At 44.4% G+C, this 9,473-nt stretch overlaps 1 long non-coding RNA gene across 1 annotated transcript in view; it reads right to left on the bottom strand.

Moving 5' to 3' along the window:
• Positions 1-9,082, bottom strand: part of LOC118234725 — a 33,628-nt gene extending 24,546 nt beyond the window's left edge. The window contains exon 1 of the long non-coding RNA XR_004766706.1: positions 8,513-9,082. This is a non-coding gene — a long non-coding RNA (uncharacterized LOC118234725). The remainder of the gene's footprint in view (positions 1-8,512) is intronic.
• Between the last annotated feature and the right edge of the window lie 391 nt (positions 9,083-9,473).

The raw sequence follows: 9,473 nt of genomic DNA, 5'->3' as shown, positions 1-9,473 counted from the left end.
AAGACGAGGGCTTCACTTCCTGTGAGCTTCGTGCTGAACTTCCTGTCACAGTGACATCACCAATCTGGAGTCCTGTCAATCATGAAAGGAGTGGGGGAGGTGATAGATCCATACTCTAACGCTGTCCTGCTGTTTCGTATTACTGAAAAATTAATTAGATTATGTTAGATATGATAAATTCCTTATGTCAACAAAGTTCTATTTTACACCATGCTATTTTCATTCATTCTAATGAAAAACTCAGAGCAGGTGGACTTGCATTATCGACGGGGGCAGGAGGGACTGGCTCTAGACTTGTAGAACGCAGACCGGAATTCTCAATCTGGCTACAAATACTCGATAAGCATCACAGAAAAAAAAAAAACATAATTCTTGGATGGAGTTCTCCATTAAGTGCAGCAGTATGGTGGTCTGCACCTCAGAGAGAGAGAGAGAGAGAGAGAGAGAAACAAAACGGGGAAAAAAGCGAAATTCAGAGAAACGGGCGAGACAGAAATAACAGGAGCCGGGCCGTGGTCTCTGTGGGGCTGAGCAGCGCCGTTTCATTTGGGAAAAGAAACTCGCCGACTCCCCCAGCCCGCGCAGTTTCCACGTCCACGCTGGAGCCGACAAACAAGGCTCTGACCTCTCTGTGCGTGAGAACTTTTCTACAAGGCGCACAAGATTGGCCAGATCTCCGCTAGCACACGCTGCTGCAGCTGGAGCTGCTCACAAAGGTGAAGCCAGACAGCAGAAGGCAAGCAGAGCAGACTGCCCTGTCCCACAGGCGTCTCACAGCAGCGGATGTGAAGGCCTGTCACGTGTACCTGTGTAAAAACGGTGAGACATCTGCTTACATCCATCCAGAGTTTGAAACATCCACTGGTTCCTTCCTTACCACTGCACAGTACTTGACCATTAGTGGACAGGAACTACTGGAGTGGCCAGTGAGCTATCTCTCTCTCTCTCTCTCTCTCTCTCCCTCCCTCTCTCTCTCTCTCCCGCTCACTCTCCCTCCCTCTCTCTCTCTCTCCTCCTCACTCTCCCTCCCTCTCTCTCGCGCTCACTCTCCCTCTCTCTCTCTTCCTCTCTCTCTCTCTCTCATGAAAAATTTATCTTTTGTGTCAGTGTGCTGAGGAGGCCTAAACCCCAACATCCCCCATGAGCTGAATTGTGTGTGTGTGTGTAGGCATGCGTGCGTGTGTTTGTGTGTGTGCGTGTGCATGCGTGCGTGTGTTTGTGTGTGTGCGTGTGCGTGCGTGCGTGTGTTTGTGTGTGTGCGTGTGCGTGTGTGCGTGCGTGTGCGTGTGTGTGTGCGTGTGCATGCGTGCGTGTGTTTGTGTGTGTGCGTGTGCATGCGTGCGTGTGTTTGTGTGTGTGCGTGTGCGTGTGTGCATGCATGCGTGCGTGTGTTTGTGTGTGTGTGTGTGTGTAGGCATGCGTGCATGTGTTTGTGTGTGTGCGTGTGCGTGTGTGCGTGCATGCGTGCGTGTGTTTGTGTGTGTGTGTAGGCATGCGTGCATGCATGCGTGTGTGTGTGTGTTTGATTATGCATGTGTGTTTTATTATGCATGAATACAAACACACAGACACACATATGCACACAGATATACACACTCACATGTGTAAACACAAACACACACTCACATAGACACACATGCACACACATACATGCATACTCACACACGTATAAACACACAGACCGCTGCATAATCAAATGCACACACACGTATAATCAGACACACACATACATTCACACACAGACATGCAGTGCACACACTCACACACACACACAAACACAATCACTCCCTTACACACAACTCACACACACGCATAATCACACACCCATGCGTACACACATACTGAAATTTAACTTATACATGCTTACAGAAATACAAGCACCAACTGACACACACAAAAACTCATACACACACACACACACACACACACACACACACACAGTACTCTTCTCATCATCCTTAATCTCAAACTATCCGTTTCCATAGCAACGCCTGGCCTGGTGGTTAGTCAGTTAGCTTGGACGGGGTGTGGGGGGTTGGGGTGGGGGGGTGCTGGTGGTTTGGTTACGTGAGATACAGAGTGAACAGGAGAGAGAGAGACAGAGACACATACAGAGAGACAAGCCAGAGAGAAGAGAGGGACAGAGACACACACAGAGAGACAAGCCAGAGCGAAGAGAGGGACTGAGACACATACAGAGAGACAAGCCAGAGAGAAGAGAGGGACAGAGACACATACAGAGAGACAAGCCAGAGAGAAGAGAGGGACAGAGACACATACAGAGAGACAAGCCAGAGAGAAGAGAGGGACAGAGACACACACAGAGAGACAAGCCAGAGCGAAGAGAGGGACTGAGACACATACAGAGAGACAAGCCAGAGAGAAGAGAGGGACTGAGACACATACAGAGAGACAAGCCAGAGCGAAGAGAGGGACAGAGACACATACAGAGAGACAAGCCAGAGAGAAGAGAGGGACAGAGACACATACAGAGAGACAAGCCAGAGCGAAGAGAGGGACAGAGACACATACAGAGAGACAAGCCAGAGAGAAGAGAGGGACAAAGACAGACGAAAGAGGCAAAGAGAGAGTGAGAGAGACAGAGGAAGAGAAGAAGAAGACGAGAGAAAGAGTGCATGAAAAGAGTAAGACGGTCATGTCAGGCTGCTCCAGTAAACTCAGCCTAACAGAAGCGTGTGCGTGGTCTCCCCTGGGTTTCTCTCCTTCTGTTTTCGGTCAGTTTGAGTATGCGAGACTCTGGTTAGAACAGCGCCCAAAACGGGAAAAGAAAGCATTCCCACAGCTGAGTGTGGGGGAGAGGGGGGCTGACTGGGCCCTGAGGTTCTCAACCTGGAGCACCAGCGCCTTTGCTAAGAGCCCCGACAGCAAGAGAATGTCCCAACGCTCATGGTAAATTTACCCACAACCAACACCCTCATCAGCTGGCATTGCAACTCTACTGAAACTCTCATGCTTTCTGTGTTAAAGGCACCTTTATAACACCTTTTTTAATAACCGAGATTATTATTACTGTGGACCATGTCTGACACAGAATGCCCGCGCACACACACACATGAAGACACACACATACACATGCACATACAAACACACATACACAGTCCTCAGGGACCAAATGCCCTGAATTTAATACTCAATAACTCTGAAGGCCCAGCAATTAATACATATTACGCACAAATTAGTGCCTAATTGCAGAAGCTCATCAGCAACATTAAACATTTCTGAACCTTAATGGACATTAAGTGACTACAATTAGGCAGTAATGACATTATGTCTAATAATTAAGTAGTAAATCCACACATTTCCTTACACTTTTAATGCACACGCACATACGCACACTCCCGTACTTCACCGTCCCTCACTTCCGGATTCTTCAGGTAAAGCAGATTGGTCGTTTTTCTGTTTTCTGTCCATTTATCTGTCTGTTTGTGACATCCACCCCTTTTCTCTATTCACTTGTATTTTCCAACAGGAATGCCATTCTCTTGAATATTATTACATGGTCTTAGCAAAACAGCCAATATTATTTAACAGCACATATATAACTACAGATAACCTTGTTTCAACGAAGATACACTTGGCTGACTGGCATTTTAGTAGTTCTAAATGGAACACAAATAGCTGTCTAGCAGACTCCAAGTCAACTGGACAGAATCTAAGATCATGTAAAGATAAGATGCAAGAAGATGTTTTATTATCTATTTTCTGCAAAATAACTTCAACTAATATTTGGGACTAAAGCTAAAATATCCAATAACCAGCTTAATTTCATCAACACAAACAACAAAAAATTATAAGTAACAATGTGAATGACAGGATTTGATTACGTCATGTTAATGCCCTTGAATGAGGGAACAGGATAGTGTTCCTAAATAACAGTTCAGCACACCACAGCAGTCATGTGTGACCCAACAGTGGTCAAATGGACAACATCACCAAATAACCACATTAAAAAACAAATCTCTTCATTGTTGCTTGCTTTGAAAAGCGCAAGAATAATTTCCACTCTCAGTAGTAGTAATGACTCACAAACACTGACTCCCATCACACACACACAAGCACACACACACACACACACACACACAAGCACGCACACTGACTGGATCACAGTTCATTGACACTCCATGCGGTGGTACGGCCATGACACTGCAGTGTTTTGGGTGATGTCATGCACTGCACCGAATGTGCTCCTGGTGTCACAGCCGTTAAGTCACTGCAGTTAAGTGCAATAAGCAGCAGACAACAGGCAGCCACTTACCATCATCTCGTCAATTATTCATTTTTAATATGTAGCATATGTCACAAACATATGAAACCATAACATTACAACCATATAAATATTGAATAGAAAATGCTTTAATAAATATAGGAACTGCAAGATTGTTTCAGTAAAAGATGTGTTTCCATTAGGTCACAAATGTAAGAAGCTATTTTGCATGTCAGGGCATCCCTGTCACAGGAAAGGTAACAGAACTCACAGCAGCGCATGTCTGCAAAAGGACATAGTCGAGAACAGGTCTCTGTATTTGCTCATCATGACAAGTGAAGGGATCTATCCTTCTATGCTCTGCAGCAGTTAAGTTCAATCAAAGTGGCAAGAAACAGTGTCATTCAGTTCTGGATTCATTCAGTTCAAACGTAATTGCATAAACTATTTGGTTTACGTTCACATTTTACCAGTCATTTTAACTCTGAACATTTTCTGAATGATCAGAATTCGTCATCAATATTGCATTACGCTTTTCCATAAATGTTTGCATTCCAGCAACATGTTGTTTTCCAAGAATGTTGCAATGACTTATTCAACAGAATTTATTGGTATGAAATATACATTAAAGAACTGCCAGCTCTGGGAATTTAGCAGAAACATCAGGATTGGTTAAGACTGCTCGGAAAGCCAACAGAAAAAAAAAACACAGGTCAGTATGCCTACAGGACAGGGGGCAGTCATCTCTCAGCAGAGGATAGAATGGAGCTATGCAGACCACATTCAAAAACCAGCCAAACCCTCCTCAACAACCCACATGCACTAACACCTCCAGCAACCTCAGACACACATTTTAATTCTGAAAATATATCCTCCCCAGATCTGCTATGAAGATTGCCATCTTGATTTTAACAGACCGATTTTTAACAAAATTCAGTAGAACAAATTCAGAGCACAGCATTTTGATGAAAATCAAGATACTGAAAATCTCTGGCAGTTTCAGTAATGTATTTCTCTTATAATATCACACTAGATTTTGTACTGCAAAACTTATTAGCTCTACATATACACCAAGCAATTGTGATTAGAATTTTGTATCCCAAATCAGAACAGTATCCCAAATTTTTATCCCAAAACAAGAACAGGTTGCACAAGGTCAATAGATTATTGTGACACAAACTAAAACAGGCATAAGACAAACTAAAAAAATACATTCAAATATTAACTTTTTAATAACAGTTGTAATACGACTATAACAAAAACATATCAGCATATTCACAGGACAGATGAGGCTGCATCAGCTGTACTACAGTAATTAGCACATAATTTGTACAATTGGGAAACTCCTTAATGTACATAGAAACAAACACCTCAAACAGATACCAACACTCCTCACAAACTCACAGAAACAAACACACACACACACACACACACACACACACACAGTTTACTGACTTGGTGGAATCAGTGCAGTGGTCCAAAACATTTACCGAATGTATGCGTGTATGTGTGCGCGTATGTGTCCTTAATGCATGTGTGTTTGCGTCCATACGTGATCACACGCGTACATGTTTGTATGTTCACTTGTCCATGCGCGTGATCACGTGTGGGCATAAGTTTGTGCGTGTCTGCGTGAGAGCGCCTGCACCTCTGCCTCTCCTCCACTGCTAAATAATTGAACTGATGCTGGACCCACTCATTAAAACCCCGCTCGTTAGTGTGCACCGAGGAGCCAGAGCAGGTATAGAGCACCTGCAGCACCACAGTCTGGATAATGAACCCCCCCTCACCCTGCCTCCCTTCCTCTCTCTCTCCCTCCCTCCCCCTCTCTCTCTCTCTCTCTCTCTCACTCTCACTCTCTCCACCTCTCTCCCTGCAGAGACGGGTCAAGGGTCACAGCTTCTTCTATCCACAGTCGACTTCAAACCTGCTGCTACCAACCAGGCAGGGAGGCAAAGGAGAGACAGCGAGCAAGAGGAAGGAGGGGTGGGGGGTGGGAGGAGAGCCAGGAGGATAAAGAGGAGTAAAGAGAGACGGAGAATGAAAAGGGAAAACGAACCAAGAGTGAGGCAGGCCTCTGTGTCCTTGTGATAAACAATAATACACATCTGTTACTGTGCCTCTCTCTCTGTCTCTCTTTCTTTCTCTCTCTCTCACACACACACATTTTCATTTAGCATATGCATGTGCACTCTCTCTCTCTCTCTCTCTCTATCTCTCACACACACACATACACAAAACATACACAGTCATACACACACACATACATGCACAAGCACGCACAGCATGAGTGATATTATGATTAGTTTGATACTCCTACACACAGCATCTCTGCTGAGGGATTGAAGGTGGAGGGAACCCATTTCTTACCACAGAAGACTTGGTTATGACATCATCATGGGGGGGGGGGGCAATCTGAGTGTGGGGAATGGTCTTCTGTGTTCTGTTTTGTTTTCAGTGAGTCAGTTTGGTAGAATGGCTCAGTGCATTGGTGCTGGCCTGCAGAGTGTTCTAGAGCTCAGGGTATCAGCAATATGCTGCAGTGGTTTTCGCTGCAGTGTGTTCAGTAAGTGACTCTGGTATCTAAGCACATTCATATATTGGTGTGTTGGGCACCAGAATTCAGTGTATTCAGTAGCTTGGTATGTTCAGGCAACAGCCACATAGGGAGAGAGACACTGCTGACATGCCAGCCACAGCCAAGGTCTGCCTTGGCCAATCATCAGTCTCTCCTCTCCCTGCCAATCAGCTGCTACAGCTGCTCCGGCCAGCCAGGCTTCCTCTTAATAAAGGTCGCCATGGAGATGTGAGCTGTCAGATTGGCCACAGAAGACTACTGCCATAGTGGACACTTTCACTTGCACTCACTCATTCGCACAAACAAACACGCACAAAACTGGCCAAATATACAAATCCATAATGTCTGATCATAAAAAATACTTTGCAGCAAGCAAAAAGCTTAATATTTATGAAACCTGGGCTAGTTTTTAGAAAATCCATAAAAAGTACCAATGAAAAAGGAATCCGTTCCGTGTAATGAACTGTTTTGATTTTACTCCGAAGAATCAGGGGGAAACAATATTTTAGTGTGTTGACTGCGGCGTTTCCAGGAGAGACAGCAAAAAAAGTCGGCATATAGAAAAGTAAACGTACACTCAGGTGAGTTCCAAGCTCTCCGATGAACAAATAATAGTTTGAAGATGACCATTCAAGGCATATCACAAACATGCGCACGCGGACCAGGCGCGTATTATTACGCACAACGGTGTGTGCTATGAATAAGAGAGGCTGTCACAATACAAACATTCGCCAATCGCGCGCCTATGTCTCGCAGATGGAATGGGGTTATTATCACCACAATGAGCGCGGCGTCTCGCGCTGCCGAGGTCATCATTAGCTTGCCGCCTCGTGGCCACTGCCCTCCACGATGGCTGTCACTCAAAAAATCGGAGTCTCGGAGGATAGTTGGTAATCTTAAAATCATCCGTATACGGGGTGTCTAGGTCAGCGTCTCTTTGTTATCGTTTCAATCATAATCACGCCAGGACACACAGGAGGATTAAAAACAAATAGACATAGTTGCACATAGCTACGTACCTCTCAAAATTACAACAGACAGCTGTCAAATTCGTCCTGTCTTCGCGTCTTCTCTATTCATAAATTTTAAATACGTAGAGATTGCGCGTGCGAAACAAAATAAAAATGGATACATTTCTTTCCTCATTACATTGAATAGGCATAATTCGTCTTATTTATATAGCATCTAGTAACAGCAATTATATAATTGCAATAAATATTTAATTGGCCTTCTGGTAGAATTTAGCTTAATTCACAATGATTAACAAGACTGAGAAAACGCGTTTTGAAGTAAAAAAAAAAAAAAAAAATGAAAAAAATATATTTTTTGAAAACCATTAGACAATATATTGATGAAATCAAACTCACAACTAAAAATCACTAAAATAACAACTCAAATCACTGCTAAACAATCAGGCTCCAGAAAAATTGTAATTATGTGTTTTGGATGATCTCCACAGTTTTATATTTATATAAAATTAACCCAGCCTTTTAATGACCAGATGCGTCTGTTGGACGGAATGTGCATGTCACTGCATGAACCTCATCATATATGAATGGCAGCGACGAGGTTAATAAAAATTCCCTCAATAAAAAAATACTACTGCTCGTGAAATGCAACGCAGCACGCCGCGCATCTGGCTCCGATTGAAAAGTATGCAAATATTGGTTATATACACAACGCGCGGTGAGAAGACGCAGCGCACTCACCGGGTAGCGCCGAGCTCGAGCTTGCTTCGACGTTGTCTGCTGCAGCGGCGGCGACGTTCTCGATCTTTTCTCTTGGCTTCCTCGGCTGGGTCACAGAGCCGTCGGCATCGATACCACCCTTCATAAACAGCATTTTCTGATAATCAGAGTCCGGCGGGGAAGGACATTCTTCCCGCTGAGTATTTAAATATCCCTTCTCTGTTTCTGCGTGTCTAACCTACCTCTTCTGTCAGCACACCACTATGCTATATTGGAAACGATCCTCTGTTTTTTTTAAATCACCACATATGACAACTAACACCAGAAAACGGGGAAAACGGAGAAAGAATAGTAAAAAAAGGAGCCAGCAAAACCAAATACTAATGTTGCTGTTCCCTTCGAAAAGAGCACGATTATCAATTATGTTCTCTCTTGCACCCACTACAGAACGCCCGGGGATGCAGGGAAAGGGTGAGAGAAATGAAGAAAGCCGATATGCGATGTTACTCGCCCTCCGCAATTCCGACTCGCAAGGTATCTGCCCACCACCGCTGTTCCACCTTCTCCAGACGTGTCTGGCTGTCAGTAGCATCCGGGACCCCGTAGTTTTTTTTCTTCTTCCCAAGCGCACTGGGAAGTGTAGTTTTTATGCAGAGTAGCGTCAGAGTAGCCACTAGGTTTTTAAATGAAAGACCAAGTGTCTATCCTTTTAATCCAAACCACAGCACATGTTCACCTGTGAAGAGCAGCTGGGCGCATGAAGGGAAGCGGGTCGAGCACAGGGCACAAAACTGATCACGCAGTTGTACTGTGCAACGAAATGTTATCAACGGTTCACCACCATCAACATTATCATAATTTCAGTCTTGCGTAGTGTGTTTGAGTTCCCCTAAAGCGCGCTCGTGTTCTGTTGCCTACAGGTCAACTGTCCGTAGATGATTCACGAGCTTCATTCTGCTATTACCATGGGACTCATCCAGTT

The sequence above is a fragment of the Anguilla anguilla genome, chromosome 8 (assembly GCF_013347855.1).
Source record: "Anguilla anguilla isolate fAngAng1 chromosome 8, fAngAng1.pri, whole genome shotgun sequence".
In the NCBI taxonomy this organism is placed as follows: Eukaryota; Metazoa; Chordata; class Actinopteri; order Anguilliformes; family Anguillidae; genus Anguilla; species Anguilla anguilla.
Note: the sequence above shows the minus strand (reverse complement) of the source record. Positions and strands in the feature narration are given on the sequence as shown.